This window comes from Myodes glareolus, chromosome 2 (genome assembly GCF_982192425.1).
Source record: "Myodes glareolus chromosome 2, mMyoGla1.1, whole genome shotgun sequence".
NCBI lineage: Eukaryota > Metazoa > Chordata > Mammalia > Rodentia > Cricetidae > Myodes > Myodes glareolus.
Genome location: NC_142027.1, coordinates 14,267,558 through 14,286,028, shown reverse-complemented (window position 1 = coordinate 14,286,028; position 18,471 = coordinate 14,267,558). Strand labels below are relative to the sequence as shown.

General features: G+C 35.5%; 1 long non-coding RNA gene across 1 annotated transcript in view; it reads left to right on the top strand.

Moving 5' to 3' along the window:
- The window catches only part of LOC125392909 (uncharacterized), a 30,813-nt gene extending 12,723 nt beyond the window's left edge, over window positions 1-18,090 (top strand). The window contains exons 3-4 of the long non-coding RNA XR_014997715.2: window positions 9,947-10,052; window positions 16,245-18,090. This is a non-coding gene — a long non-coding RNA (uncharacterized LOC125392909). The remainder of the gene's footprint in view (window positions 1-9,946; window positions 10,053-16,244) is intronic.
- Window positions 18,091-18,471: the final 381 nt, after the last annotated feature.

The window sequence follows — 18,471 nt, the reverse complement described above, 5'->3', positions numbered from 1 at the left end:
TGGCCCAGATGTCAGAGTTCTACAACCAAAACAGATTCAAGACTGCTTCCTGAGATGATCAAGCCTCAGAAGATACTTACTCCAGTCATGACCTGATCATAATTTTAAATTTTCTTTAGGTTCCCATAAGATTATCAGTGCCCCAAACAGTAGAAAGCAGCCTGAAATATTATGCCCACATTCCCAAGAAATAGACTATGGATATTTTCCTTTGTTTATAATGTTGCTCACAAGTTGTTATGGCTAATGGTCAGGAAAAAAAGCTAAACAAAGAATATTAGATTCAGAGTTCTTGTTTATTTGTTTTTTAAAAAGAGGGGGAAGTGGTATGGGACAATTGTCTGTATTCTGTCAATTATATTTTAAATAAATGCTGATTGGCCAGTAGCCAGGCAGGAAGTATAGGTGGGACAACCAGACAGAAAGTAGAGGAGGGTCAATGAGAACAGGAGAATTATGGGAAGAAGAAAGCCCATTCCTTGGCAGTCCTGGCCCAGCCACAGAAGAAACAAGATGTGACTGTCTCATTGAAAAAGGTACCAAGCCATGTGGCTAACATAGACAAGAATAATGGGTTAATATAAGTTATAAGAGTTAATAAGAAGCCTGAGCTAGTGGGTTACTCAGTTTATAGTTAATGTAGACCTCTGTGTGATTTCTTTGGGACTTAATGATTGCAGGAACTTGGCAGGACAGAAAACTCAGACAACACATAGGTGTTGTTTTATTTCTCAAACTAGAACCTCAAGTACTATACATATGTAGGGAGTCAACAGCCTTGTCTTGTTCCTAATTTCAGTGGGATCACTTTGAGTTTCTTACCATTTAATTTGATGATAGCTGTTGGCTTGCTGGATATTATGTTTATTTATTATTATGCCTTTATTATGTTAATGTATTCTCCTTGTATCCCTGTTATCACCAAGTCCATGAATGCTCATGCAGTTTTTTTTTCCAGTTTGTTTATATGGTGGGTTACCATGACAGACTTTTTTATATTGAACCATCCCTGCATCTCTAGCCTGTTTGCTCATGGTGGATGATTTTTCTGATGTGTTTTTGGGTTCAGTTTGCTAACATTTTATGGAGTATTTTTCCACCAATGTTCATGAGATTAGTCTGTTTAATCATGAATTACAGATTGGTCTGTAATTTTCTTTCTTAGTAATGTCTCTGTGTGGTATCAGGGTAATTGTAGCCCTGTAAAAAGAGTTTGGTAAAGTTTGGCAAGGTTCATTCTGTTTCTATTGTGTGGACCATTTTGAGAAATATTAGTATCATTTCTTTGTAAATCTTGTACAATTCTGTCCTGAAACCATCTGGTTCTGAATTTTTTTTTTTTTTTGGTTGGGAGAATTTTGTTGACTGTTTCTATTTCTTTAGCCATTTTTGGCCTATTTAATATGCTCACTTGGTTTTGATTAAATTTTGTAAGTGACATTTATCCATTTATCCAGAAAATTGTTCATTTCCTTTAAGTTTTTGAATTTTGTGAAGTACATGTTTTTGAAGTATGACTTGATGATTTTCTGGATTTTCTGCTTGTTATGTCCCCATTTCCTTTTCTGATTTTGTTAATTTCAATATTTTCGCTCTGTCTTTTGGTTAGTTTGGACAAAGAGTTGTCTGTTTTGTTGATTTTTCTCAAAGAATCAACTCTCTGTCTCATTGATTCTATGTAATTTTTTTTGTTTCTATTTTGTTGATTTCAGCTTTCAATTTGATTATTTCCTGCCCTCTAGTCCTCCTTGGTAAGTTTGTTTCTTTTTGTTCTAGAGTTTTCAGGTGTTGTGTTAACTCACTGGTGTGGGATTTTTCCAGCTTTTTTTATGTAGGCATTTAGTGCTGTGAACTTTCCTCTTAACACTGTTTCATTGTGCCACATAAATTTGGGTATATTTTATGGTCATTTTAATTGAATTTTAGGAAGTCTTTAATATTTTCTTTCTTTATTTTTTTCTTGACCCATTGGTGATTCAGGACAGCATTGTTTAATTTCCATGTGTTTGTGTGCTTTCTGAAATTAGTGTTGCTGTTGAACATTAAGTCACGATGACCCATTAAGATATATCGGGGTATTCCAATTTTTTTTGTATCTGTTGAGGTTTGTTTTGTTACCTAATACATAGTTCATTTTTGAGAAGGTTCCATGAGGTGCTGAGAAGAAGGTATCTTCTTTATTTTTGAATAAAATATTTTATAGATGTCTGTTAAGTTCATTTTAATAACATCTATTATTTTCCTTATTATTTCTCTATTAAGTTTCTATGTGGCAAACCTGTCCAGTAGTGAGAGTCTCCCCACTATTACTGTGTGTAGTTTAATGTGTGATTTAAGTTTCAGTAGTGTTTTTTTTTCATCTGAGGGTGCCATTGTACTTTGGGAATAAATGTTCAGTATTGAGATTTCCTCTTGTTAGATTATCCCTGTGACTAATATGAGATGTCCCTTTTTTGTCTCTTTTGATTGATTTTAGTTTGAAGTCTATTTGGTTCTATATTAGGATAGCTACACCAGCTTGATTCTTAGGTTCATTTGCATCACCCTTGCATATAAACACTGATAATGATTTATAAGAAAAAACACAAAATGATAAAAATTTACTCAATATCTGATATAAAAGTTCACAGGAAAGGTTAACTACAATTTATAAAGAAGGAACATTTAAACAAGATTAAATTAATGCATTATTTTTCTCTTATTATTATTTGGTCTTGAGACCAGTCTTTCCTTTTCCTGATGGTCCTTTAGTTGTTTGATTTCCTCCTTATCTATAGAACAGCTGATCTTATCCTAGACACTTTCAGTTTTCAAAAGTAATGTATGGAAAACAGAAAGTGAATATTCAGGAGACATAAATTAGAAATATGAATTTTGAGTCCTGGTTTGACTTTACCTTCAGAGAAGATAATTTTATTGTTTATTGATAATCATTTCAGTTGGATTTGAATTAAGCAATGTGTACAGTTTTTATTCTAAGAAATGACTTTCCAGACATCCTGTCTCCAAGAAACCAAATTATGCTACCAAAAGATATAAAATACTCATTAAAGTTGTAGATCAGTAGCCCACATAAAAACAACTCTTCTATAAATATGGATTTACACTGTACTTTGGTTGATTATATTTGCTGTGTTTCAGCAAAAGCATTGTGTGTGTGGTCTTGGTCAAGCATTTACTAAGAAGACATTGAGAGCAAAGTACTGTGTTATAAACACTTCTGAGAATCACTAAAATTTACTATAGCATTTATATATGAAGGATTCCTAAATGATATGGCTTTTATGTGAGATAGTTTAGATATGGACAAGGGTAGTGAGACAGCTTCATATGTTCCAATAGATGCTCCAGTTTCCATGAGACATAGGGTAGGCATGATGTTCTTTATAGTGTTAGTTCTTTCACTGAAAGTTGATGAAGCCCTTAAGCCCAGTTTTCCTGGAAAGAAAGCAATCCTCTCATGGGAAATGAGCTGTATCGAAGAGAGGAGAGGGATTTTTTTCTGGCCTTTAACCCATTCCCAAGGTCTAGGCACAGAAATGATTATGCAGCATAAATAAAGCTACAGTTTCTTCTGATTCCAAGCTATCTGTGTGGTCACTCTCTTTTCACAGTTTCCTAGTAGCACTAAGCGTTCTGACAATGTCTTTGCCCCCCCAAAAGCACCTACACCTGGGATCTATACTTTTAAATAACTTTTTGTTGATAAGACTTCACTTTGTAGCTCAGGTTAGCCTTGAACTCATTATTCTCCTTTCAAGTGTTGTGACTTTATTTATGTGCAGTTGTACTTGGTTCATATTTTTTTGGTTAATCAAACAAAATACGTGCATTCTAAGTGAAAAATGCATTTTGTAGAATTAACAGAAGGAAATCAATTTCATCTTGGAATGCAAATAGATCTTGTGCTTGATCGAGGACCTTAAACTACTGCTATGTCTGTTCTTGGACAAGGGTTGTGAACACAGTGATGCTTCAAGCCAACTGCCAACAGTAGCATGTTACTCAAATGCTTGAGTCATCATTTTGATTTTCATATGTTATATATGTACAGAAAGGTTATGCTGATTTAATCGGATCTGGAAACAAGGGGAAACTTACGCTACCCTTCTTGGCTATTATTGAGCCATATCACAGACACTAATGCATAAATATTTGCACCCATTTCACTTTTCAGTTCTTCAGCTGTATTCAGTCATTTGGAATAATCAGTTCAATTACTTAATAATAAGTGGTTTGGGTGTGGAGATCATTCACCTATGTTGACTATAATACCAACTAATTTTTAAGTAGCAAATTTTTTTTAAATCGAAACACCCTCTCCTGAAGGGAGAGTGTCAGAAAGCTCTGAAATTATACAAGATTCCTGACGTGTTTGAAACATAATAGATTCATGAAATCCCTGCCTGAAGTTGTACCAGCAGTAAAGAACTTTGTGTAGAGGAGGCTCCAGTGGGATATCACATGGACTGGATATTGAACATCATTTACTCAGCTTTTACTAGTCACTCTTGCTAGGCTAAGCTTTCCATTTTCTCTCCTGGGTCTCTCATGCTTCTCTATTTAACTCCACTAAACTCATTGGCTCATAAATGACTTGGATAGAATTATTCATTTAGTCTGTCATTGGCTTGCTATTTAAGTGAATAAAGACATTTTTTCATGTCCCTCAAGGAAAAGTCACACAACAGAATGCTAAAATTAGATTCCCAGTGTCTCTTTCTAAACGGAAGAGCCCAGGGTCAACAACCTCTTTTTCTTGATTCTCAGGATCGCTAGCAACTTACTTTCTGGTCCTTCCTAATTAGGAAAAATTTAACAACATGCCAATTGTCTGTACCTCTTAGCTGCCTTCTTATCTGGCCAATGTATCTTTGATTACACGATGGATTTCTATCCAAAAGTGTCCAAGATGACCTGGAAGCAGTTCTCCTTATTTTAGGTTCTTCAAAAGAAAAAGCTATTACAGATCAAGAGCCAAGCTAAGTTTTAGACAAGGCCAAAATTTTAAAAACTTATAATCAGCACTATTTTTATCAAAGAAAACTTTGACACAGAAAGCACAAGCAGACTACTAAAACTTTCTCCACATCAACTTATTTAATTTAACAAAAATATCAGCATTGAGAAATATTCAAATAATAAAGCTCAGGAAGTAGAACAGTTTGGAGCATTTTTAACAAATTTGTTAGGTTTAGATAGATTTTTTTCATCAAAAAAATCACTTCAAGACTAAAATAATAATTTTATATTGGTTCCATCACCAGGATATTATATATTAGCTCATCGTGACTTTTAAAACAAAAAAACCATAGGTTGAGAAATTAACTGATTCATGGCTCTGGATGTTGGTAAGGTTGGATCTTCCATGCTATGAGTATCTAGCTGTTCTAAGTGTCTCCTTCGCACAGGTTGTAGGGTTTCATGGGGATTCAGAGGATGAACCTTTTATGACTCTCTTTTACCTAACTTCTCTGGTGTGCTAAAGTTTGTGAAGTAATAATCATAAGTGTCTCCCTTACCTAGGTCTGGAGCTTCTTGTCTATGTTTAATACTCTATACTCATGATTTAACACGCTGAACTTTGCTTTCACCCCACATAATATTTAGCATAAGCGTGTATTTCCAAATCTGCTTGTCTTATGACATTCTTCATATTGGATTATAAATCCACTCTATTTCCCAATTCATACTCTGAAGACAGTTTCAAAATTTAATAGGTGATGTAACCCAACTCCATAATAAATACGTATTTTTATATTGTATTATGTTATATATACATATATAGTATATGGTTTAGTGAGCAGCTTACTTTCAGTGATATATATTATGATTGTCATAATCATAATCTGGCAACTCAGGAAAAACAACTTATTCTGTGTCAGTATTAGCACCTGTAGCCTCAAAATCCACAAACTCTGCATCCCATTCTAAGGTTCTATTCTCCCCTGGCTTATTATCTCCCCCATAATAGACTCTGGTAGATTTTCAAGGCAAAGAAGAGGGTTTTGCCATCTTCTGCTTTGTTGCCTCTTTGTATATTTGGCTTATATATTATTCATATTTTTATTTATCTTTGGGTTTCTTCTTTGAAGACTTTCCAGATAAGAATAATGTTGTGGGTTAACAAGGAAAAGTCCAAATTAAAGGAAGCTAGTGGTTTGGCAATTTAACATCATTCAGAAGTAGCCTTGCTGCAACATCCTTCCACTGTCATGTTCTGACTTGATTTAAGATCCTTTATTACCTCAGTAGAAGCCTGCAGACATTTATCTCTTAGGTCTAGCTTTTATAGAGAACAAGCATAGAGATGCTTTTACTTTAGGGTGCTGTGCATTTGCTGAGAATGGGGTAATTAAAGCTCAAATTAAGCTCATATTGTCAGGCAGAGCAGAGAGGGGGAAAGGGGAATAGTGTCCTTATTTCTTTATCTGAATAATGAGGACTTCATTTCCATGGCAGTTGTGAGCCAAAATCCACAATAATGAACTATTAAACCAGAATTTGAATTTATTAAAGGCTCTGACAGTCTGTTCTTTCATGGGACATTTTTAAATGCTCATTTTAAGATATGCTTATTTGGCTGGGATGGGTTGGGGTATAGATCTGGTTAAATTTGAAAGGATGGCCAGATTATCAGAACCTTGTTCAGAACATTAGCAGGCCTTATCTTGTGAAAAAATAATAACAATAATGAAAGCCACGTATCATAAACACACAGGAAAACTAAAGATCTTTCAAGTGGAAACAAGTTCTTCTAATTGATATATTTTGGAATTTATGAAATAGATGCTACTGTGTCTGGGGTATACTGATGTATTTGGATTGGAGAGAGAAAGAGAGAGAGAGAGAGAGAGAGAGAGAGAGAGAGAGAGAGAGAGAGAGAGATTATTGATGAAAAATATGTACCAAAACAATATTCTCTACTTCTCTTAGCAAAAATTTGGTCTTTCTTCTAATTGTTATTTCCCACAGTGCATCTAATACAGCTTTCTTGTTTGAAAAGCTTTTCCAGGGGTCACTCAATACTTTCACCTCAGAAAGGAAATTCACAACAAACTAAACAATTATACAAGCATCAAACTTGTTGAGTCTATGAAAAATTATTGTGGCTCCTAACAGGAGTCTGGGTGAGCAGGTGTTTACAGAAGCAGAAGTGAACCTAGAAAGAACAGCTGTATCTCTGAAGAACACTCCCAACACAGCTGACAATTGAAAAGCAGAATTCCTTTTAGTGGAGGCCTCTGCACTACTTGCTTTAAACCAGTGGGTCCTGGTTATTGTTTCTCTCCAGAGTCTCCTTGATTCTCCGAGTCAGCAGTTCTGACAACTACCTCTATGTAAAACTGGTGAGGGTTAACTATGAGACCTCCAAGCTTCTGCTTTCTCAGACACATGACATTTTTATTTATTTCCTCTATCTCATCGGCCTTTTTTTTCCTGGAGAAAATATTTTTGATAATAAAATTGTGATACAATATGTTTATTACTACCCTTTCTGTTGATTTTGTTAGGTACTGTTTGTTCACTATTGTGCATTTATTCCAACAACACCATACAATTCAGCCATGCAGCTTATTTATTTGATTGATTTTTCTCTTTATAGATGACACTTCAGTTGACTACAGACAAAAACACATAATATTTCCTTCACCTTGTATGACTGGTTCAAAATTCCATACACAGTCTGAAGGACTTCCATAAGGTTTAAGACAAGTTATTTAAAGGGGAAATCTATGAAGCCATCAGTATATAAAATTACTATGCCCTCTTATTTTAGTCTCTGTTCATGCTAATATAAACTCCTGCAAGTCTCAGACTGATTACTAATTTCAATAGCCTTCTTTACCCCCAAGATGAATCCTGAATAGAATTTATATCCCGGTCCTCCTTGCATGATAATAGCTGATAGTTTTGTCATTTGGAAGAAAGAAAAGGTACCAAAATTAAGCCTTGTATATTGTGATAGTGTGGGTTTAAATTTCTGAGTTGATACTGGCTTCTAGAAGTAGAGTTTGCTCCCCAAAAATATACTCATTCTCACCTGTATGCCTTAACTTCTTCTTCTCATTCTCTCCTGTTTATTTATTTACTTATTTTTTATTCTTCCTGTGTCTCACTGCTGTCAAAATTCTGATAGTACATTTCAATTTTCTAACTGAGACACTTGTACCTTGTATTCATCATTATCATTCTTTACGTGTCCTGCCAATATGGAAACCTAACTTTAAGATGTCACTGTTCATTAAAGATGCATTTCCTTCAATTAGACCTTACTGGTACTTTCTAAAGTCATCTCTCCTGAGAAGTACATGTCTTATTATTTTTCAACTAATTATCTGCATCAGGCTTCAGTTACCAAGCAGGACCCTGGACCAGGGAAATGCCAAGTTCATTTTTTGCCTATTCAATTAAGTTATTTTATCTTGGTCTTAACATGACGGTTTGCAGGATAGTTCAGTCTTACGTAATCTTGATGTAGATGTGTGTGTGTGTATGAGTGTGCACATTTATCTCCCTGTAAATACGTGTACATGCTTAATGCATTTTAAAATAAGGCATTCAAGAGTGATTGTTTTCTACTTTAGTTTGCTTTCTCTCTATGAGTTTATTTTCATTGCATTTGCACTTGAAACAGCTTAATTTTAAGTTATTCTGTAATTTTTAAATTGAATTATATTTTATTACTTGTAACCACAGTATCTTCCTCTGTTTGTTTACATTACTCATGTCAGTCTTCAAAGAGATCTGAAGCTATTAATTACAGTTGAATTATGCAGATTGGGCCACCCAGGCAATAGCTCCTTCCTTCAACCATATTACTTTGCTACTGTAAAAAGGAGAGACAAACTATTCTGATTCCAGACTAAAAGATTGCATAGCATCATGTGTCCTTAGCATGGTCAATCAAAGGGATCTAATGGATGTGTTGTTGCACTGTGGCTTTCATTGTCCCTGGTAGTTAGGTGAACTGATTAAACATTACTACACCAGTGTGGTTGTGCCTAAGATTTCATTCTAGCTAGGTGGAAAGAAATGAAAGAAACTTTCATTTCTGAAAGTTTAAAAAAGTTTTCTCAAAAATCTTTTACTAAAACTTGAATATATATAGTTGTGCATGATCCAGTGCTCAATATGATCTTCTACTGTAGGAAATCTTACAGTTGGGGGTTACCTGCCCACTGGGGTTTGGCCTCTTATATTATATATGCTGATGCAGAGTCTGTGTATGACCTCTTTTCCAGCCTCTCTGTTCTGCTTGCAGATTTTGGTTTTTGATCTCGATTTCAGCAGAGAAATCTAATTTGTGAGTTTACCCCTAAATAAATAACCATCTTATTTCTCAATTCTGAGCTAGTGTGGGATTTCTTTTACGTGTCCTTCTTCAATCTTCTTTGATCTCTCTTCCTTAAAAAAGAATCCCATGCTGTGGTAGTTTGAATATAATGGGGCTCCATAAACTCATAAGGAGTGGCACTATTTGGAGGTGTGGCATTGTTGGATTAGGTATGACCTCGTGGGAGAAAGTGTGTCACCATGGAGGCGGGCTTTGAGGTATCATATGTGACCAATCCACAACCAGTATCTCAGCTAACTTCCTGTTGCCTATAAATCAGATATAAAAACTCTTAGCTCTTTCCCCAGCACTGTGTCTGTCTGTGTACTGCCATGTTCCACCATGATGCTAATGGATTGAACATCTGAAACTGTAAGCCAGCCCCAAATAAATGATTTCCTTTATAAGAATGCCCTTGTGTCTCTTCACAGCAACAGCCTAACTAAGACACAAGCTTTAACTGTTTTGCCTCTACACACACATTCTATATTGCCCTCAATCTTATGCTTTAGCAAGATTTTCCAAGAATCTAATTTTCTTTAAAACACACCATAATGTATTATTAACTTTATTACTATTTATAATCACATTATATATTTTCTACCCTAGAACAAGTTCCATGACAACAAATCCATTTGTTCTGAGCCCTCTGAACCTTGTTTTACAACTGAGAGAAAACCAGCCTAAGTTAAAACATGGCAGAATTCTGGCAGAGGTAAGGATTCAAATGATGACTCTGGAAAATGTGAGAAGTAGCTGTCTTTCTAATGCACCATGAAATGAAAAACTCTCTTTAGGAACAGTTGCTACTAAATACTTTCTACTGGGCATGTTCACTACTGTCTGAACTCTCTCCCTTTAGAAAGCATAATTTTGCAGCCCTTTTCTTATTTCAACTCCCTGTCAGGAAGCCTGAATGTCGCTCTTAGTATCTAACTCCCATTGCCCATAGATTGTTGTGATGTCTTCTTACAATGTCTATTTAATGTTTATATCTGTCAGGTAAAGAATCTGAAAGGAGCTCAGACTCTAGGCTCTCTTGTTATGCTTATAATTAACATTTTTAAAAAATCCTTGAAGCTTTTTGGTTTTCTGAGACAGGGTTTCTCTGCATATCTTTGGATGTCCTGAAACTCACTCTGTAGATCTGCCTGTCTCTGACTCACAAGTGCAGAAAGACAAACACAGTATTTATTTACTCATAAGTGGGTATTAGATGCAAAGGAAAGGATATCCAGACTAATCCATAGCTCCAGAGAAACTAGGTAACATGGGAGACTCTAAGATGGACATGTGGCTTGGCCAGGAAAGGATAATTGAATGAGATCTCCTGGGTAAACTGGGGATGAGAGGGAATGTTAAAGGGAAGGACATAGGAGATGAGAACATGAGGGAATGGAAGATGATTGAGGTGGGAGAGGGACGAAGTGGGAGAACAATGAAAGCTCTTGAGATCGTCATAGAGAGAGTCACTATGCCTTAAGAAGGTCCCAGGTAAATTTCCAAGCATCCAAAAGGATGACTCCAACTAAGACTGCTAGCAATAGTAGAGAGGTACCATAAACTGGCCTTCTCCTGTAATCAGATTGGTAAATACCACAGCTATCATCATGGAGACTTCATCCAGCAACTGAGAGAACCATAGGCAAAAATCCACAACTAGGAGTAGCTCCAGGAACTCAAATGAAGAGAGAAGGGAGGGAATATATGAGCAATGGAGGTCTAGATCATGATGGAGAAATCTACAGAGACAGCTGAACCAAGCTCATGGAAACTCGTGAATTGGAGACTAACAACTGTGGAGCCTCCATGGGACTGAACTAGTTCCTTTATGTATGGGAGACAGTGGTGAAGTGCCTGGCAGTCTGTCCAGGATCTGTTCCTGGTGCATGGATTGCGGTGTTGGAGCTTCTTCCCTATGGTGGGATGGCTTGCTCAGTCTTAATGCAGGGGGAGGGGCTTGATCCCACCACAACTTAATGCACCAGACTTTGCTGACTTCCCATGGGAGGATAAGTGGTGGACTGGGAGTGAGGGGAGGGGGGTTGGAGGAAGGTTCGGGGAGAGAACTGTGGATGGAATATAAAATTAAATTTAAAAAATAAATTAAAATAAAAAATTCTTGAAGCTACGGTACACAAAAGAAAAGATTGCCTGAAGGCTCAGGAGACAGTTATACAGCAATTTCTAACCATACAGCTCAGAGCAACAGCTCCATCTAATGTCAGCTTACACCACTCTAAATGAGGCTTGGCACTCATTCTGACATCCCAGCTCTGGGGTACGGACATTAAACTTTACAGTTACCCAGCTAGTATTGTATTTCACACCATTATTTATTGGTTGCAAAACTATTGTACAAATTAAGAGACTTAAGATATTACAGTGTTTCCAGTCAACGAGGCAGCGTGAAAACAGATAAGAGAAAAGAAACAAGATAACCAAATTATTACCACTCTCAGGTAATCACTGAAATTTTAGAAATCTCTAGTTCAATGACATTTCTTAGACTCCAGAGAACACACGTGAAAATCCTCACTTGACTGTTTAATGAAAACTCTTTCCTACAGGTTAGTAAAAACCAAACCAATATAATTTCCTATAATTAATTCTGATAATTACTACATTTTCCCATTCATCAAATATCTATAAGCTTTCCCCCATCATTAATATGTGTATGTGCCTGTGTGTATGTATGTATATATATATATATATATATATATATATATATATACCTTAAAGGCTACATGATAATTAAAGACCTTATGAACATATGAACATATTAACAATTACATGTAAACTCATAATTTAGAAATAAATAATACTGTCATTATGGGTTATTTCCTCCCCATCTTTGTGCAGGTGTGATTGGTCTTGCCTCTATTATTGCCTCCACCATTGCAAACTCTCCTTTCTACCCATGACAATGCAATATTTCAGTGGACCACAATAGTTAGCATAGCTATACCCATCCCTTTACTGAAATTACAAAGAACAATGCCCACTACTTCCATTCTAATGATTTTAACATCCTGTAACTCACATATTGTGAAACAATGTTAATAGCCTAGCCAACTGTTATATCAATTGACCATATTTTAGTTGCTTTCTAGTTTTTTTTATTTCTTACTCTTCTTTCATTCCACCTTTTTTTCTTTTTTCTATTTTTTCTTCTTCTCCTTCTCCTCTACCTCCTTCTCCTCACTCATCTTTTTCTTTTGAGGCAGTATCTCTCTGTGTAGCCCTGGCTGTACTGAATTTGCTACATATATTAGGAAGACCTTGAATTTACAGAATGTCCCCTACCCTGCAACCTCCTGATTGCTGAGGTTAAAAGCATGTGTCACTAATTGGAGCTAGTGAGATACAGTTACATCCTTATAAACACTCTTTGTGCTCCTCCATTCCTCTGTCACAAATTTAAAATACCATTATTGTTTTCAGTATTATAGTGAAATTCTTCTTTCCCCTTTTCAAATTCACTTGAGAATATATGTAAAATGTAAGAACTAAGGATATTTCTTAAGAATTATACATTTTCTTTAAAATGAAAACACAGCATTTAAGACATTGGATCTAATATGACCAACATAAAACTTAAATTCTCTTGTGTGCTTCACATGATTAGAATATTTCATGACTACACTTTATCATAATCTGACCCTTTTGTATTTGTTACTATTAATGTTAAGCATTATTTACATGTACTTATTAACAAGAAGGCACACAGTATATGATCTACCTGCTTCCAGATACATTGCCATCTTTATTGAGAAAGGAAAGACTCCCTCCAGATTTAAATCCTCCTTCGACTTAGCCTTGCTTGGAAACTGGTGAAACACTTTTAGAATGTGTGATGGCACATACAATAGAGCTCTGTCACATAGTATGACTCAGGGGTTGATAATCTCTTAAAATCGCTTTGGATGCTTGTGTTCTCATTAGAATCAGAGTTATTTTTATAATTTCCTACAGGAAAAATTCAGGACATCACAGGGTTCAAACGGAAGGCCAGAAGGAAAAGACACGGAGGTCATTTGATGAGTTAAGCCCTGTGAAATTGTCTCTCTGGCTCCATGCTATTTTAAGGACAGGATTGTTATTGTCATAAGAAAGAGCATATTAAATTAAAGAACATGATACTGAAAAGATTTTGCCACATGCTAAAGTTATTTCCTAGAAATATTCTCATCTGTATGATTAGGAAAGTAAACATTAAAACATTAAGAATCCACATTTTTAAACATGATTGTTCTGTTGAGAAAGTTAATTAAAAAGTAATGTATAAGTTTGTTAAGTATAAATATTATTCCAAGTAATTAAGGCTTTACATCCCTAAGGACTTTTAAAGCACAAGTCAATCAAGTTTGATGTAGGTAAGCAGTTTTCAAAGAGTTCTACAAGTGAGACCACACAGGAGATACTTGGCACAACTAGAATGAACAGGTAATGCTGCTAAATTCCACTGGGCCAGTTTGATATCAATGCCTCCCAATTAAAAACTGACTTTAGGACTGGAAGTGAACACGTGTTAATTAAATTCGTCATAAAAGCTGTGTTGTATTGCCAAGTCCTCGGACTTCTTGAAAAATGACCCAGACTCAAAGTAGGAAGGGACACACTGTTCCAAATAACAATAAGAATGGAAGTTAGCTGTGTGTCACTTCCTGGATTTTCTTTAACTCATCTTTATCTTTGCAGTTTACCTCACTTCCCTTCCCAGATTAGAACAAAAGTCAAAATTTATTTATATTTTTATTCAGCTAAAATTAAATCAAAAGAAAGGTCAAGTTATATGTGGTTCCTCATGCATTTTACCTTTAGATTGCAATCACAATCTTCCCCATAAGGAGCCCTGCAGCATATTTGTTTTCAGCTTTTTCTACAAAGAGAAGATAAGCATGTGTATGAGAAAGGACATTTTAGGATGGTTTAGAAGGCATGGAATACTACACCGCAAAGTCAGATAGCCTATTAAAACAGAAACAAATCAAACTTTACAAAAATGTCATTGAGAGAGATTGTGATGAGAAATGCAAAATAGACATCCAAAACTAAGATTTCTCCATAGAAATGCTTATTTTATTTGCAAAGGAGGCCTGAATAATTTTCCTACAAGAGTAGGAGCAATGGAAAGAATCATTACTGGAGTTGTTCTGCTGAAATCTGTAGATTCTTCTGACTTTGTTATTGTCACACTGCAAAAACTATAAAGATTACCTAACATCTGTGAACTCCTGTATTAGTCAATAAACAGCAACATGAACTGGTTGGCTCAGAAACGGAACTTGGAGTGTTCTATACATTGATGTGGCAATTTCCATCACCTGATTCTATATATTACTCTGTCATACATTAGATTGCTTATTTGCTCACCCACATGTCCTCCAGTTTACTAGACACATCCAAAGATGTTGAGGATCTTTGAATAATGAAGTGCTGAAATAATCTAGACATTTTAGATTAATCTAGATACCCAGTGAGCATGGCCTGAAATTTAGAGAAGAGTAATTGAGAAAGAACATCAGAATTACAGAAGAAGGTCATCTTGGCTTCTTTGTAGGTAGTAAGGAATCATTTAGTTGTGCCAAAGAAATAACAGTAAAAGCAAATGGTAAATTAATTACAATTTGTGACTTGATATTTACATATGTTTCCCTGGATTGTTGTGAAAAGACACCAACTTTTAAAATTTGGACTATGGTAATGCAATGGATGGAGAATAAGTTGATAAAGTATTAAAATATGAGTGGTGATAAAATCAGAAATGGTAAAATGGTAACATTGGAATGGTGAATTTTTTGGAAGTAGAATAAAACTTGTCCAATTTTGCTTTAGTGAACTTTAAGTTATAGAGAAACACTTTACTGAAATATCACAAAGGTAGTTGGAAACATATAATCAGAGGTCTTTGGGTTTTATCACCAAGGATCAGATGTGAACTCTTGAAACCAGATGCAGCGTGTCCATCTGTGTATATCTGTTGGGGGAGAGAATAGATGAGTATACGACCAGGCAAAGTTTTGAAATCAGCAGATTGACAGATCAGGAATGAACACAGAACAAACTCTGGAAGTACACTAGACAAAGCCAAAACTAAGGGTAAAAGGGGACACATTTGGGAGAATAACTTCAGTAGAAATGAATAAGTAATATAAGGCACTTCAAAGATAGAAAATATCATTATGGAATGAAAGCATAACCAAGGAAGGGTAGGTGTTCTTAAACGTTTTAAGCATGAAGGACACTAGACTGCCTTTCAAAAGTACTGTATCATTTCATGCTGATCACTGAAAATCAAAAGCATTGGAGACTAATACATGCTTTTCCCTAATAATCCTAATAACCCTCTCTCTGCTTAATTACTAGACCCATCAGCAACAAAAGAAGTTACTTCCTTCCTCTCCATGGTATTTCACTATCTCAGAGCAGAATTTCACAAACTCTTATCTGTCCCCTGTATGCTTCTAAAAAGAACCACTTACAAACTACTGCCTGTACTCAGTGCTCATTCATTCCCTTAACTAATGATTTACTAACCATCAAAAGCTGCCTGCACCTCCCATTTCCGCCACCACTAAAAAGAGAGCACAAAGCCCTTGTCTCCCACTGAAGTACTGCTTTGGCCTTCCTTGTGAGTTTTCCGGTGTAGACTAATGAACTCGCATTCTATGATGCATTTTCCCCAGATGACTTTTGGAGAGGAAGGGGATTCTTTTTACCCCTAACAGCTGTTCTCGGTGCAGAACAACAGTCACCATCTTGATAAACAGAAAAGAAACCCACCTTTAATGCAGAGAAGGAACATACAAGGAAAAAAGAAATGATCGAGTAAATGACCACATATTAGGTAGGATTTTTCCTTCAGAAAAAAAAAAATCTTTCTCTTTTCCTTCCTATTTTACAGGGTTTGGACCAACTCTCCATAGCCAGGCAACTGCACATCACTACTTCATCATTCTGGTCTAACCTGGGCTCATGCTGTGCACATGCTGGACTGCCCTCCAGAGGTTCAGTCTAGAGGACTTCTTTAGCAACTTCACTCTCTGCTTATCTTGTCTATGGGTTCAACTATGTTTCTCTACCATGTTTATTGTTTCTGCTGTTTCTAAAAACTGTCTTGAGTTTTTGAGATTGAATTATACATTAATCATTATTGACTGTGTTTTGGGTAGATAAAAAAAATTAAAATCATGGCAGTTTACAACTTACTGCAGCAGTCAATTTCTACTTAGTAAGGGAAAATGAGAAGTAAGGCTGAAGGATATAAGGACATTATATATATATATATATATATATATATATGTATATGTATATATATTCTTTTTTCTTTTTGCTTATATTACTATATTAATGGGTGAGCTCATTTAATTTAAGCCTTAAATTTCATTGAAAAATTACTAAAATAGTCAAATCCCCATGTTGTAAAAGAAAAGCAAATAATATGAATATATCAAAAATACAAAACAATACAAAGTGAAATAGTACAGAATTCTTCTAAATATATGATGATATTACAAAATAGGATTGTAAGTTTTCAGAATCATATGAACAAATGTTTTAATGAACGCAAGCAATGCCCTGGAAGGTACATGCTGATTTTCAAAGCTCCATATCTAAACACAGAAAGTTGAAATGTATTTATGAAACTAAAGGGTCTCAAGGAACATGGGGTTATAGATAGTATTTTAAAAGTGAATTTTGAAGTCATTTGAAATGATGAATATGTTAACACTATCTATGTATACTGTGTTACCATAATTCACTGCAGTGTTTGTAAAGATTCTGGTAGGTAAGTATTGATGACGTCATGACTATTACAGGATGGATGCCATCTCAGTACAAGTGGGAATGAAGTCACATATGAAAAGGAACCAGCTCTGGGAGCTCTTCTTTTTTATGCTACATCACAACATATATCACCTTCCATCTTCTGAAATGAATAATGTTCTAAGAATACTTTAAGCATCAATTAAATAGCTATACTGATACCTTCACAATGAATGAGGAAAGATTTTGTTCAATACAATAAAAGCATTTAGCCATAAATAAAAGTACTTATGTACTGGAAAAATTTAACTTCATCTGTCCTGGTCCAATACTCTAAGTCTGGTATATGCAAAATTCAAATTTTGTAAGAGTTGGTGACTATACAATGAAAGTAATATTTTAAGTAAAGTCAATATTGTGGGAATGCACAGGATTGAGAAAAATATTTCCAGGTCAAGTTAATTTTTCATTTCTCTAAACCTCAGAAAGTAAATCACCTGAGCTCTTTCAGGAAGAATGAAGAGAAGCATAACAATATTTAATTTCTCTTATTTGGGGGCAGCAGATCATAAGAAACCAGGATTTTTTAACTTACAATAGGTACAGTTTGTTTTCTCAAGGTTGGTCATCATTAAGACTTAAACGAGAAAAGATAAATATTTTTAGTAATTTACTAACATGAGATATATATTTGCTTGTTTTCTAGGTAGTGGCTATGTATCTTCTACAGTAAAGATCTCAATGGTCCATCTCTTCAGAGGTGTGTGGGTATATGTATATATGTATATGCATTTGTGCATGGATGAGAATGCCAACCCCAAAAGCAAAAGCATTCAGTCTAGAGGACTTTTTTTTAGCAACTTTACTCTCTGCCTATCTTGTCAATGGGTTCAACTGTGTTTCTCCACCATGTTTATTACTTCTGCTGTTTCTAAAAACTGTCTTGAGTCTTTGAGATTAAATTATACGTTAATTATCTTTGACCAATCAGCATAAAGTGTTATTTCTCAGGAGCAATACTCTACCTTGCACATGAGAGAGAGAGAGAGAGAGAGAGAGAGAGAGAGAGAGAGAGAGAGAGAGATTCCATCACCTCACTAGACAGAATTTCCAGACAGTTACCTCCCTTTATTGCCCAGTATTAGGATTACATTTTTTGTCCCTTATCCACAGCTTAATTTGTATGGTTTTCGGGGGGTGTGGGGTTAAATCAGGTTCTTATCCTTGCAGAATAAGAAATTTATCAAGCTGGGCAATGGTGGTGCACACCTTTAATCCCAGCAATTGGGAGGCAGAGGCAGGTGGATCTTTGGGAATTCGAGGCCAGCCTGGTCTTCAAGAGCTAGTTCCAGAAGAGCTGGGGC